Genomic DNA, 16,091 nt, shown 5'->3' on the forward strand with positions numbered 1-16,091 from the left:
CGGGCTTTACACGATGACGACAGCACAGCGATGGTGAAGCAGATTTTGTACATTTACAAAGATGGATGCCGCCGTGGAACTAGGGGTGTGACGGTTACTGTGCGTTCACACCAGACGTGAATAGCGCGTCAAATTCGCGCCTACCGCGTCTAGTTAATACGCTTCGACACTTTGAATCCATTCGCGCGTCAAGAGCAATATTGACGCGCGTAAAAAACAAAAGTTTGAAGCGAAATTTACACGCGTCGGAATCGAAACCCGTTGTCGGCCATCTTTTTTTATGTTGATCGAGCATTCATCGAGAGAGTCACCGCTCTGTATTTGCTCTGGAGAGCAGAACGGCGGCGTAGGGGTCATCGTCGCCGTATTTGTGTCCACCAGACCCTTCGGAGGCAAACCCAGTTTGGCGAGTTTCGCCATTTGCTCGCTCCAGGCGCTGCGCCGACGGCCGCTTTCAGCGGTACTTCCGCCTGTCCTGTCCCGCGCCCAGTTTGATGACCTGTTGTCCCGCATCGGAGCGAGGATCACCCTCGCCCTCATCCACCTAATCTGTCATTTATTTTTGTTTTGATGATAAATGGAGCCAGCCTCCAAAAGTGATTAACCTGTCCTGTGATTTTTTCTCTCTCACACAACACTGTCCAGACACGAACTTATGCACTATAGTATATTGGTTGTCTTTACATTATAATAATATTTAATATAATCTAGATATGGAATAAATAGCATTCAATACAAAATGAATATGTCTCATATATTGAAATCAAGATTTATGTGATAAAATATTTGCTTTGTTGTGCATTAGAACCACACCAGGCATTCAGTCATATTACAAAATAATTTATTGAAGCATCCAGATACCTCACCACGTGACAGCAGCAAGCAGCTAGGCTCCTGATTGGTTAACGCGGCGCGAATTGACGCCAAAGTTCAGATTTTTCAACTGGGCGGCAGACGCAAATTCGCGTCAAACGCGTGAATGCACAAAAAGCACTTAATAAAATAATTCGCGCGTAACACGCCAGATGCTCAATTCGCGCGAACTTGCCGCGCGAATGAGGCATATTCACGTCTACCGCGCCGCGCTCTACGCTTCATTCGCGCCGCAGGAATTTTTTACCCGCGCAACGCGTCTTTGAATTGACTTAACATTGAAATCACTCACGCCAGACGCGCGTCTGGTGTGAACGCACCATTATAGTTGAACACCGTCATTAGAACTCTATAACCGCCAAAACCATGTTATTAAAAAAAAAAATTCACAAACATTTTTTATCATAGAGAATGTTTAAATACTAATATCAGCTTACGAGGGAAACGGAGGCGGAGTTAGTGGTGGTTCGGAGGCTGCTACTGCTGGAGATGATTCGGGAGAGGTCTGTGCACCCCCTCACAAGAAGAGAAATCTTGGAGATCTGAAATCTCTGCCCCTTTACTGATCAGAGCGCGCACTGACACGGAGTAAAGCCTTGTTTATACGTGTCCGCACGAGCGCGAAGGTGCGCGCGGCAAAAATGACGCGTTCGGTGCGCAAGACCGGCAAGACCCCATTTCGCTTGGCTATGTGCACGGCTTTTTTTGTAACAGCGCGCGCGGCGCCGCGTCCGAGGATGAACGACTTCAAGCCGAATCTTCCCTAGCATGTACGTCTCACCACACCGGCACGCAGTTTGCGTGTCTAAATTGCAAAGTTCATTGCAAAGTTTTTTTTGTTAAGGTTTTGTTTACTGTGTGTGATTTATTTAATGGAAAGCACATTCACTTCTAGTTGTCTTGCTGTTGATTTGAAATAAACGTAGAGCAAGTAGCTAATCAGTGTCTGCTCGTTTATTCAAACTATCGCCGGGTTCACACCGGACGCTGAAGCGCCGCGGAAGCGGCGCGGAACGGAGGCCGCTTCCTTTCGGCGCCCATGTTAACCTATGGTGTCGTTCACACCAGACGCGGAGCGCCGCTGTGCGGCGCAGGCGGCACGCGCCGTGAAGCGCCAGTTTCGGCGTCTGGTCTATTTTTTCCGCGAGCCGCGAGTGATCCGCGTCAATTCCGGAAGGAAGTTACACCAAGAAACACTCGACTATCCGGTCAATTGTCAAAATAAAAGCAATTTTCAAATTAAAATACCGCGAGTGACAAATGCGAACACACAAACAAACAGGGAAACAACGAGAGGGAGAGGCACAAACTTCTTGGTTACAGAAACATGTTGTATTTATATTATGAGGTTATTTACTTACCCATGATGTAAAAAAAAAAATAGCTCTGAATAAACAACTGAGCAGAAGCGCTTGTCGACCTCCGCGAAGAACACGCGTCTGGTGTGAACAGGCACGCGCCGGACCGCGCGTGAATTTCCGTTCCGCGTCGCTTCAGCGTCCGGTGTGAACCCGGCGTAACGGTGCGGATCCACTTGTCCGTGCGGCACTTCTGTCGCGCCGCGCTCCGCTTTACGCCGGGTTCACACCGGACGCTGAAGCGCCGCGGAAGCGGCGCGGAACGGAGGCCGCTTCCTTTCGGCGCCCATGTTAACCTATGGTGTCGTTCACACCAGACGCGGAGCGCCGCAGCGCGGCGCAGGCGGCACGCGCCGTGAAGCGCCAGTTTCGGCGTCTGGTCTATTTTTTCCGCGAGCCGCGAGTAATCCGCGTCAATTCCGGAAGGAAGTTACACCAAGAAACACTCGACTATCCGGTCAATTGTCAAAATAAAAGCAATTTTCAAATTAAAATACCGCGAGTGACAAATGCGAACACACAAACAAACAGGGAAACAACGAGAGGGAGAGGCACAAACTTCTTGGTTACAGAAACATGGTGTATTTATATTATGAGGTTATTTACTTACCCATGATGTAAAAAAAAAAATAGCTCTGAATAAACAACTGAGCAGAAGCGCTTGTCGACCTCCGCGAAGAACACGCGTCTGGTGTGAACAGGCACGCGCCGGACCGCGCGTGAATTTCCGTTCCGCGTCGCTTCAGCGTCCGGTGTGAACCCGGCATTATTCCTATGGGTGACGTCATGCGACTTTGACGCGCCCGCAAAGCATTCTGGGAAGGCGGCGCTTCATTTACAAAAATGCTGCGCGTCAAAAAGCTGACCGATGCCCATCTTTACGCCGGGTTCACACCGGACGCTGAAGCGACGCGGAACGGAAATTCACGCACGGTCCGGCGCGTGCCTGTTCACACCAGACGCGTGTTCTTCGCGGAGGTCGACAAGCGCTTCTGCTCAGTTGTTTATTCAGAGCTATTTTTTTTTTTACATCATGGGTAAGTAAATAACCTCATAATATAAATACAACATGTTTCTGTAACCAAGAAGTTTGTGCCTCTCCCTCTCGTTGTTTCCCTGTTTGTTTGTGTGTTCGCATTTGTCACTCGCGGTATTTTAATTTGAAAATTGCTTTTATTTTGACAATTGACCGGATAGTCGAGTGTTTCTTGGTGTAACTTCCTTCCGGAATTGACGCGGATCACTCGCGGCTCGCGGAAAAAATAGACCAGACGCCGAAACTGGCGCTTCACGGCGCGTGCCGCCTGCGCCGCACCGCGGCGCTCCGCGTCTGGTGTGAACGACACCATAGGTTAACATGGGCGCCGAAAGGAAGCGGCCTCCGTTCCGCGCCGCTTCCGCGGCGCTTCAGCGTCCGGTGTGAACCCGGCGTTATGCAAATGAATTCCGTTGAACGCGACGTGACTATCCAATAGAAGTAGAGCATATGGAGACGGAGGGAAGTCTCTCGCAGGTCCTCTGTTCTAGACTGGCCGCTGGCTCAAAACCACGCCCATAGCGGTAAACTTGAGGAACGCCCATCAATGTACAAATGTGGGGAGGCGTCGTGACAACACGCGACTGTCGTGTCGCAAAAGTGGATCTCTCCCGTGAGTTGTTCTATAACAGATGAACGTCGCTCTGCATACGTCATCTCCTTCATCGCTCTGATTGGTTTTAGGCCTATCCAATTGCGCCCAGAGGCATTTGAGCTACGTCCGTTGGTGACGCCCCTTTGGAAATGATTTGTCTATGAAGCTTTGCCAGACCATAACTCAGTTACAACTGAGAATGGTCTGATTTTAACCAGGCTAATTTCTAGCTGTTTTCTCTTATAGAATTGGATATCTTTTTGATATATTAGTTTAATGGCAAGTAAGAGAAATGGAATCCATCCTTTCACCAGTTTGCTCATTCATGGTTTTTTATGCTGATTTGTAGCTGATTTTTTAGACGTCTGCACAACATCTGTTTCTGCAAGCGTTTATTTCTGCAGCGATTTCAGCTGACAGCGCAGACTAAATGCCAAACATGTCTTTTCATTACCTGCTACCCTCTCTATTTCCCTCATGCTCTGAAGGACTACGATTGTTTTCTGACTGTAAGTTAAATATGGAGAGCATTGATTGTTTTGGATGGTGAAACATCCGAATTAGATTATTGACTTCAGTAGAAGGGGGGAAAAGTACTTTACTGCTGTTCCTGGCAAATACAAGTGAATCAGACTCTGAGCCAAAAGTGTCTGTATACATGATTGTTTTGCTAGCCGTGTCACTTACTAAAATCAGACTGTACCCAAGACCAAAGGGAAAGGCAGAACAAATTAATGAGTAGCATCATTCTAGACTGTAGACTACAGTGATTTTTGGTATGGGTTACTGCAGTTAAATTATTGATTGTTTGTAATTATGTTTTTTTGATTACAGTGACAAGGGTTTGATTAAAATCAATCAAGCAATATATCATTTTTAAAAATATGCCATCTTCATAAATACATTTATTCCATTATTGCAAGAATGATTGAACATAGATCAATTGCTTTACACATTCCAAGGAGAATTATTTACACTAGGCTATAAATGTACAAATCTGAACAGTCTATTGAATTCCATTGAAATGTATAGGAAAAAAAACAAACCCAAGAGACAATTTTCTTCTGAGGAAATAGGTCACAGATTCAATTACAGTCACTGAAGCGTGCACCCAATCTATCATGCCAAATTAAGTGCATTTTAGCAGTCTACTTTTCTCTGAATTTTATAGACGCATTTACTCTAGTGAAGATTCTGCAAAAAAAATAAATTACTGGCTTTGTTCCCCCTTTAATACATAGCTGTTTTAAATGTTGCACACTGGAGAAATGTTTTTCCTCTGAAGGTAAAAAAAAAAAAAAAAAACTTGTTAAATCTGGCTTCAGGCTTTATATGTTTTGGAAGCAAAAACACTTTCACCTTTTCTTGATTCTCATTATACGTTTCAAAATTGCCTCTACACAGATGCAATTCAACTGTATCACCTCAACAACTGCTGAGCGCTGAGGTGAGAGAGAATGAATACAATTTAAAGCAATGTTGAGAGCTAACTTTATGGTAAAAAGTAAAATGACTTGAATTTACAATTAGTGCATGTAGGAGTAATGTTAATTAGATTGAATAAATTAAAATTGCCATATTTAATAAAAATGGTTTATTAACACAACTAAAGGTCAGCATGAATACAAGGACAGCCCGAGGGGGAATCATGTGCTTTGTTGGATGATTCGAGTAATGAATTCCTCCCCATCGGCTACCTGTCATTAACTGTGTTGCTGTACATGGCTGAAGAGTTTTCTCGTAGACCCCGTACACTTTTGGATCTCTAGTGTTGCTACATTACCTCAGGGCTCATAAGACGGCAATTCTCATATTGTATTTCCCGATGACTGATAGTTCAACAGACTTCATTTTCCTTGCTGTGTGAGTAGGGAAAAATTCAACCAGACATCAACTTGTCATCTAATCTCATCCTGTTAACTTTTTCATTTCCCTGTGTAGTTTCTCGTAGAGGTGGTTACCATGGACATTACTAACACTGACCATCTCAAGAGGGCCTAATCTTTGTGCCTTGTCTTCACACTTTGACATCTCTTACCCTTGCAAGTTCATTTTTCATTAAAATGGAGTGCACACCAGTTTGAACTTTTTTTTTTTGTGGAAACTACTTTTAGCATTAAATTTAGCTCTTATTATCCAAGGTTGTGTTTGATCTTAGGCTTGTACAGAGCTTCATATTCAGCAGTGGAGAAAACTCCATAAAGAGTCTTCAATAATTCATGACACCAGATTTAGATTTGTGAGCTTCACTGTTCAGAAACTGCAAAATTCCACAGTACATTACTTTGTGGAATTGCCATGGTTCTGCAATTTAAGCTTTGCTACACTTCAGCAAGTTTGACATTTTTCTTCTTTTTTTCTTGTAGTAACACGGTTTTGTACAGGTAGAAATATATTTGTGTTGATTTAGCTTTAATGAAAAAGGAAGAATTTGTAGGAATAATTTTGACATATATGTGAGCATAAAGAGCATCAGGTCCCTTTAAACATTGAATGAATTTAAAAATATTTAAATATAAACACTTGCCTCTGTGAGTTAATGGTTATATGATGTATTATATACTCATATTCCATATCATACAATAAACAGACAGTTATTCTTGAATGTTAACCGCAGATAGCATGAAATATGTCCTGTCCACCATTCTGTCCTCTGCTGGTGTACATTAAGGACTGTTGGCTTGTCCCAGTTCCATTTTAATGGGACAGACATGAGTGACGAATGGAAACAGCCATCTGAGTGCTCTAAACACTAATGCAATGCAAATGGAGCAACATAATGTGCTGTGAGTAGCATCTTTTTACATTTTCATCATGTTTATTGTATTCACATGCAAATGTTAAGCCTGGGTAATAGATTTTACTCAGTTCAGTTGTTGTAATTTGTCTCACCTAAACATGAAAGGTGATGATAAATTGTTGCTTATTCTGTTTTGTCTCTTTTAGTATGCCTGCCAGCTGATGTAGCCTACATTATGCCGGAAGTGAATAATCAAAAACAAAATAGACAACAGAGGTATTTTGGAAAACTTGATTGTATATATTATAAACAAGCATGAATTGCCTTTTTATATTATTTGAGAGATGAAAATTTATTTGCAAAACTGGCAAAATGACAAGCAGGTTAATGGAATAAATTAAAGGGAGTAATAACCAAGGAGCTCTAGAAAAGATATCTGGTAGCATTCCCCATCATCTCAATGGCAGCTACTTGGCTGGAGCAGGACCCCTCGGAATTGTCAGAGGAAAACCATGTCCTGATACTGCTAATTGGCTAACGTCACCACAATGTCGTAATTACAAGTGGGAAGCTCGGGATTTTCTTTAAGCCCCGATCTTTACGAGTTGGGGGCGTGTCGGAATATAGGTATAACCGTCAGGCTTTTCTATTTAGCCTACAGCGAAGTAGCCTAAGCTAATAGTCTGCACAAACTATAATAGCATTAATATAACAATATGTAATGATAAAGCTTACTGTGGCAGCATCAAATTATTAATAAAAAGAGCAAAAACACACCCGATGCACATTCCTTGTTCTTCATTTTCTAGAAGTAGAGTTTAAGAACCTTTGAACCGTATGTGTGCAATAAATTAAGAGAATCCACCATCTTATACGAAAGTGAATGCACCTGCCGTAGTAAACACGATCTCCCACCTCATAAATTCGAACTTCCTAGGAGGACTTGAATCAAAGAGTAACTAGAAGTACGGTACCAAGAGGCAAAACGTACTCGGTTACTAACGTAACCTCGGTTCTCTCTAGAGAGGGAACGAGTACTGCATAATATCTTACGCTAGGGGAAAACCTCTTTTCCTCGAGATATTGAAGCCATAAAACGCATTTCAGCAGCAAGCAGACATAGGCAAGGCCAGGGGTGCGGCCAGGGATTTTGGGCCCCATGAAAAAATAGGTACTGCTGCACCCGTTCAATTAATAAAATCGATTTCTGGGGCCCCTAAAAGTGTGTGGGCCCTTAGAATCGTCCTAACTTTTCCCCCCTTAGCGGCGCCCCTGGGCAAGGCGGCTTAGCATGCCTATTGGCTGACCTGCGGCAATTGCAGCAGCCCATCGAGAAGGGCCATTCAGTGACAGTCCAATGAGGGCGCTTCGCGCCCATTGCGTCACGCTCCCGCCGAAGCGGGCGTGGCCTAGCCCTATAAATACGGCTCGATGGGCTGATATAATCTGGTTTTCATCGCCGAAGCGAACCAGAGCGTACTGCATGCACGGCAAGATACTCAGTACTCGTTCCCTCTCTAGAGAGAACCGAGGTTACGTTAGTAACCGAGTACGTTCTCTTACAAGAGGTTCTCTCGTACTGCGTAATATCTTACGCTAGGGGAACACAATGTAAAACGCCGTGCGTGCTGGGATCCGACACCAAAGTCCCAAGGGCAGGTGCCCGGGGCTCATATAGTGCACAATCACCAGAGACTCACACAGAGTCTGAGAAGAGAGGCTGGAAGCATCATTCTCAATAACATTTAGCATCCTAAGGGAGCTAGTCACTTAAGTGTTCCACACAGTCAGGGTCTAGCACGGGTCTTATTTTGCCCATGTTAGCTTTGGTCGGTCGCGAGCTGTGCTCGAGCGGATGCAGTATTCTGAGCCAAAGTTCGAGGCAGATAATACTTATTTATACCGACAGCAGTTTAGCCTGTAAGGCGGGAACTTCCAGGTTATAAAACCTTATAAATGTAGACGGGGAGGCCCAGCCTGCCGCCATACAGATATCTTGTAGAGTATTTGTGTCCACCAGACCCTTCGGAGGCGAACCCAGTTTGGCGAGTTTTACCATTTGCTCGCTCCAGGAGCTGCGCCTGGATGACGGCCGCTTTCAGCGGTACTTCCGCCTGTCCTGCGCCCAGTTTGATGACCTGTTGTCCCGCATCGGAGCGAGGATCACCCTCGCCCTCACCCACCTAATATGTCATTTATTTTTGTGTTGATGATAAATGGAGCCAGCCTCCAAAAGTGATTAACCTGTCCTTTGATTTTTTTCTCTCTCACACAACACTGTCCAGACACGAATTTATACATGTTGGTTGTCTTTACATTATAATAATATTTCATATAATCTAGATATGGAATAAATACCATTCAATACAAAATGAATGTCTCATATATTGAAATCAAGTTTTATGTGATAAAATATTTGATTTGTTGTGCATTAGAACCACACCAGGCATATTTAGTCATATTACAACATAATTTATTGAAGCATCCAGATACTTAACCACGTGACAGCAGCAAGCAGCTAGGCTCCTGATTGGTTAACGCGGCGCGAATTGACGCCAAAGTTCCGATTTTTCAACTCGGGCGGCAGACGCGAGTTCGCGTCAAACGCGTGAATGCACCATTCGCGCGTAACGCGCCAGACGCTCAATTCGCGCGAACTTGATGTGCGAATGAGGCGTATTCGCGTCTACCGCGCCACGCTCTACGCCTCATTCGCGCCGCAGGAATTTTTTACGCGCGTAACGCGTCTTTGCATTGACTTAACATTGAAATCACTCGCGCCTGACGCGCTATTCGCGTCCGGTGTGAACGCAGCATAAGGATGCCAGATTGAACCCCTGGCCTGGGAGAGGAGGTATAGGCATCATCGGTATAGGCCAAGGGGCAGTGCTCGTCAGCTGCATCCGGACTGGAAACCATGCTTGGTTCGTCCAGAGCGGCGCCACAAGGAGCACTGAGCATCCGTTTTCCCTTATTCCGTTTTCCGAGCCCCGTGGGGCTTAACATGTCTGTGAGTGAATGTGGGCCCGGGACAGCGGGCACATTTACTGCACTGAAAACACCGTCGGCCTGAGCTGACTGAATGTGTGTTGGTTTCGTTTTTACAGAAACCGTGGGACATGTGGTGTGTAGTGTTTGTGGGCACTGAGACGTGGGCACATTCACTACATTTAGTGCACAATCGACATGAGGCGATTTTGTTTGTGCGAGCCCTGCATTTTTGCGGGCTGTGCTTGTGTGTTGAAATGAGCACTGGGTTGTGGGCATTTTTATTACACTCATAACACCATCGGCTGTGGCCGGAATACCAGAAAATACACTGCTTATGTGATTTATCTGGGTCACCGTGGAAACGGCATTTGTGTGCAGGCAAGCGGGCCGTGGTACCGGCTTGCTTACTGCAAAATACACTGGAACAGTCGCATTTTCTGGAACTGAACGAGCGAAAAGTTTCAGTGGAAGTCTGGCCGCGGCGAGACTGAAACACCGTCATTTTCCTTGGAGGCTAGGAAGACTTGTGTTGGTTTCGTTTTACAGAAACCGTGGTACATGCAGTGTGTAGTGTTTGTGGGCACTGAGTTGTGGGCACATTCACTACATTTAATGCACAATTGACATGCGTCGCTTTCATTTGTGGGAGCCCTGTACCGTGGCGGGCTGTGTTTGTGTCTAGAAATGAACAATGGGCTGTGGGCATTTTATTACACTCATAACACCATCGGCTGTGGCCGGAATACCAGAAAATACAATGCTTAAATGATTTTTCTGGGTCGCCATAGAAACGGCATTTGTGTGCAGGCAAGCGGGCCGTGGTAACGGCTTGTTTACTGCAAAATACACTGGAACAGTCGCATTTTCTGGAACTGAACGAGCGAAAAGTTTCGGTGGAAGTCTGGCCGCGGCGAGACTAAATTTTTTTATCTGCTGGGCGGGGTAGCTTTCTTATAATGTAAAGAAAGCTAGCCGCGGTCTTGATGCTGGCCCGTTTCCCTGACGACTTGTGGACAGAAGGGGGGTAGGTCCACAGAGCTCACCCAATCCTCACTGTCCGACGCCAGGATAGAGCAGCTGGCCTTCTCTACAGATGCAGCTATCTCGTCGTCATTAATGGCGGAAGCGGCGGCGCGCGGCGGCCGTTATCCGTCAGTGAGCGACTCGAGTGAAGCCGGTGAAGCTGGTGGGCGAACCGGCGAGCTTTCACGGGCTGGAGAAGGCTCGGGGACCCGCTGAGTACGACGCTTTTACGGTGCGGCACTGTAGCGGGTGGAAGTACAGTCTCGCTGAAGTATGCCAGGCGAGTCCTCAGAGTCACCATAGGCAATAGCTCGCAGTGAGGGCAGCCGCCGTCGGTGTACGCGAGAGCTGCACGATCCTCTCCCAGGCAAGAAACGCATATCACATGGCGGTCCCCGTCGCTGAGTGGGGCTCGGCACGAGCCACAGGAGGATGGCATCTTTAAAAAGACGCGGCTCTTTTAGATGATAGACGTGTGAGTCGCCGGGGCGAACACACACACACACACACACACACACACACACAGAGCAGAGTAAAGGATATATAGTACGCCGGATAGCGTAGCAGGAACGGCGGCTGAAGGCGGCGAGGTGAAGGCTAGCGACTTCAGTTGCAGAGGCTCGTCCCGCAGAAAGCTGTTTCGACGGCACGGCTTCTCACTCTGGATCCAGCGGTGCGAACGCTTCGCTGAAGAGATGAAAATCAGATTATATCAGCCCATCGAGCCGTATTTATAGGGCTAGGCCACGCCCGCTTCGGCGGGAGCGAGACGCAATGGGCGCGAAGCGCCTTCATTGGACTGTCACTGAATGGCCCTTCTCGATAGGCTGCTGCAATTGCCGCAGGTCAGCCAATAGGCACGCTAAGCCGCCTTGCCTATGTCTGCTTGCTGCTGCAATGCGTTTTACATTAATGCAAAATCAAGGATAATTTTTTGGCTTCAATATCTCGAGGAAAAGAGGTTTTTCCCTAGCGTAAGATATTACGCAGTACGAGAGAACCTCTCGTAAGAGAACGTTCCATTGCAACAAACGCACCCATGCGCAGAGCTGCAGCTCCGCCATCTTGGACTGAACGCAACACAGCTGTCATAGAATTGAACGATACCGGTTCCAATTCAAAAGCGGTTAAGGGAACTAAATAGTAGTTTCTAGTTTTTAATATCTTTATAGCCTAAACTAAAACGGCGTGTTGAATAATGTAGGCCTACAACAAAATAATGTTTATGGATCGGTTTATAATTAAACAATTTCGTCATAGAGCATGAAGCTATCGAATAGGCTATTTATTTACCCCAATAACTTTTGGGGATAACTCCCGTTTTCATACACAGCACAATTTTACAACACCAGTAACAACAACCCATGTTCCTCATGAAATGATTGACAAATTCCTTGAAAAAGCCAAAACACAATGAACAGTGAGACATCACTGTCATCACAAAATTAACAGTAATAAAATTGGTGATGGTATAAGTAGATCACCACATCATTATGCCTGCATTACACTCAACAAATCAAACATTGTGCAAGTAAAGTGCACACATTTACTACTTATAATGACAATGGTAAGTAGCTATATAGCTGTTCAATATGTTTTAGTCTTTAGTTTTATTATAATTTAATTCATCTTGACTGATAAAAACTTTGTACAACACATGTTACATTTGATACAGAAAGAGAGAGTTAATGTACAGATTTATGACTTAGCTTTAAAAAAAATTCTGTTGCGCTTCTGTTTGGGCTGTCGAGTTGTCGATTTTGGGTCCGTAATGATGGATTCTGACTATATTGAATAGTTTCACCATTTCTCAGTGGTGAGATTTCTCAGATTAAGGGCCAAATTGGGTTGCTGCAATTTTGAAAATTAAAATCCCAAATTTGACTAATTGGTATACATCAAATTATCAGTCCTTAAGTCGGGTACAACGTTATGAGCTTGGTTGAGAGCATAAGATAAGGGAATTTATGATTTTTTGCCATTTTTTTAACTATGTCAAGTAAATGTGTCATTACCATCACATCATCGAATGTATGTAAAAAAAAAAACTTAAATGATAAATCAGTGCCTTTAAAACATTTTGTGGTTTCACATGGAATCTATTTTATCTTGAACTTAATGGGATTGTTGATTTTTACTTGCAAGATGAATTATAGTCATTTAAGTATCTACATTTCTGATTCATCAATCTACCCTGGCTTGGAATATAGGCTAAGCTTATTTTAAGTGAATGCCATATATCAAAACTTGTTTAATACAGTGATAATTTAGACTGTCCAACTTTGTCAGAAATATATAATTGTAGGATGTTTTTGTAATTTATTGGCAAAAATATGTATGGTGATGGTGATGACATTGCAGTTCTGGTAATGACAGTTTGTTGCGGTGATGACAAATCACTGATCATAACCTATCGTAATTAAAGAGCCTAAGTGACTTCAGACCAAAAAAAAAAACCACCAGCTATTAATCGGTTTAAACATCAAAACATAGTTTAATTTGATTATGGAAGACCAAACAGGAACTGTGTGTATCTGCCGTCATCACCACCACAACCTGTCATTACCAGCACAAGCTGTAATGTGCTGGTATAATGACTGTGCTGGGAATGACAATTTAGTCAAAAAACTAGCCTTGCTAGCAAAGATGATGACTAAGCAAGTGTAGCTCGCTATCTACATGTAATGTACACCATTTTAACTAATAAAGTGATAAAAATAATCCAAAAATGTTTAAAAATACAGAAATACAACACATATGGTAATGACGCATAATAAGTGTACATGCCCAACACAAAGAATAAAGAGTAGATTTATTACTTTTCTGGACATCAAGGCATCAGTCTTGCAGCTTGAAATCCATGTGCTCCACTATGCTATAGAGCTGGTAAGTCCCGCCCCTTCCGCTTCCCCGCTGGACCTCTAGGTTGAAAAATCGTCAATGCAAGTGAATGAGAGAAAATAATTATTTTCTAATCCCGTTTGAATTTTGCAATGAATGTGAACATATGTTGTCTGTGAATTTTTTATATAATGTTTCGTGTAAAGAATGCTACAATTTAGCAGGTAGAATTTTCATACGGTAGACTTTGTGTGAGAGCACTTTGTGGACTACAACTCTTCGCTGCTTTCGACGCGTTTGATATACGTCACCACCACCAGCACGGATCCCGCTAAACATGCCTTTGTTTGAATGGTGACATTTGGGTACAAAACGTACAAAACACACAGGCATAGATTATCGCACCGTGATTTGTGGAGAGAAAATGTGTTATGCGGTGACGTCACATATGCGACGTGTAGTCTTTCTCGTTATGTCTATTCCACAACTGCTAGCCAAAGAATCATACAATATACTGTCAAACTCGTTACATGAGAAATTATATAAAAAATTCACAGACAACATATGTTCACATTCATGGCACAATTCAAACGGGATCAGAAAATAATTATTTTCTCTCATTCACTTGCATTGACGCTTTTTCATAGCCTGGCATGCCAGACCTACATCAAGATGTTAGATGCACACTGACAGCGAAATGATTTTTGCTGCCGCTAGGGTGCGTCTAGATTTCTAGGCTAGCTTTTTCAACCTAGAGGTCCACTTGGAGTTTTACGGATGGGCGGGACTTACCAGCTCTATTAGGTTACCATGGCTACCAAATAAACTTCTGATGAAAAAACAGTTAAAAAGTGCCTTTATTATGCAGAGCATGTTGGTAATGACAGCTAAACCATGGGACAGGTAGAAATTAAGCAAAATAAAGTACAAAATGCATATATATGCTTAATATGTGCATGTAGTTTATTAGTTCAGGTAACATTTAATTCATATGCATATTTTTTTTTTTATTAATTTGTGATAAATAATGTTTGAGATATTAGTAGGGAGGTTAAGCCCAAAAAATAGGCCTTTGACTTCAAGTCACGATGCAAAGGTCTCCTTTGGTATGGAAGTACCTTAGGGTCATACAAATAAATTTATCCTAAGACACAAGTGAGATCACACTTTGTATCAGAAATAAACATGTTTTTTCAAAAATGGCCGCCAATGCGCCGAAAATACTCTAGAGCCCATATCTTTGCTTCTGTTATCGCTATAATGACAAATTTGGTGTCAAAGTGTACATTCTTGGGGTCAAGGAATCCAATAAAATTGGTTTCAAGTTTAAAAAAATAATAATTTTCCCCATACCATGACAATTGGGGGTAAATATGCACATTTCACATAAAAATTGTCATCAGAGTGACTTTACTTATCTTTTCGTTCAAAAACTTTAATTTTGTATTTAAGCAGTGCAGCTACTTCTGTACATTACATTTGTCCTAAGTAGCATGAGATTTCGACCAGTCAGGAGTAGCCTATAGCATATCAGTTCCTGCAACAACACATCCCATCTGCACCAGGAGCTGTGACAGCTGTTGAAGGTCAGAGGTGACAGGTTAACACTTTGAGGTTCGTATGACTTTCTCATTAAATAATTTTTTTTTTTTTATGTTAGATAACTAATAAATAGCTAGCTAGTTGACTATGGAAAAAAAAACCTTAGAGGGAAAACCTCTTTTCTCGAGAATACTGAAGCCAAAAATTATCCTTATAATTTGTATTAATTTAAAACACACTTGCTGCAGCTAGCAGACCTAGGCGAGGCAGCTCGCGCGCCTATTGGATGCTATGCGGCAACTGCTGCAACCTATCGAGGCACTGCTCGTGATGTAAGCACCAATGAGTGGGCGAATGGGCGTGGCTTATGCCTATATAAGCCAGAGCTCGATAAGATGCTCCTTGGTTTTCATCGACTGAAGCGAAACCAGATGGTAGCACAAGCACGGCAGGGTTACGCAACACTCATTCCCTCTTCTAGAGAGAACCGAGGTTACGTTAGTAACCGTGACGTTCTCTTACGAGAGTACTCTCGTGTTGCGTAAGCTAGCTTACGCTACGGGAATCCAATTTAAAACGCCGTGCGTGCTAAATCTACCACAACACTGACCCAAGGGCGAGCGCCCTGAGTTCATATGATATGGGGATATAAAAAGCCGACATTGGGAATGGGCTTAATAAGAATGATATAAGGTAAACGTGGTTACCTTAAATGCATAGAGGGTGCTTAACACGGTATAACAGTCAGGGGAGGCAATAGCCTGCCTGAACTGAAAACTTTGCAGTCCGCGGAACCGAGTCCGGCAGAACTGAGCGGATAAACTAAACTGACAACAGTCTAGCTTGGAGCGCGGGAACTTCCAGGTTATAGAACCCTATAAATGTAGACAGAGGCCTGCCGCCATACAGATATCGTGAAGGGAAATCCCACTGGACCAGGCCCATGAAGAGGCATGCCTCTAGTGGAATGAGCTCTGAAGCCCAGAGGGCAACGAAGGCTCTTAGATGTATAAGCCAGTGAGATAGCGTCCACTTTCCACCTGGAAAGGCTATGTTTCGAGGCAGCTAGACCTTTAGATCGGCCACCAAACG

The 16,091-nt window shown here is 43.8% G+C and overlaps 1 long non-coding RNA gene across 1 annotated transcript; it reads right to left on the minus strand.

The window, feature by feature from the left end:
• Positions 1–824: 824 nt before the first annotated feature.
• On the minus strand, positions 825–9,221 carry LOC130099621 (uncharacterized). The gene is made up of 2 exons (XR_008808423.1): positions 9,104–9,221; positions 825–861 (listed from the first exon to the last, which is right to left on the minus strand). It is a non-coding gene; the product is annotated as an uncharacterized LOC130099621 (long non-coding RNA).
• Positions 9,222–16,091: the final 6,870 nt, after the last annotated feature.

This window comes from Rhinichthys klamathensis, unplaced genomic scaffold (assembly GCF_029890125.1).
Source record: "Rhinichthys klamathensis goyatoka isolate OS25496 unplaced genomic scaffold, OSU_Roscu_1.1 h1tg000232l_1, whole genome shotgun sequence".
Lineage (NCBI taxonomy): Eukaryota > Metazoa > Chordata > Actinopteri > Cypriniformes > Leuciscidae > Rhinichthys > Rhinichthys klamathensis.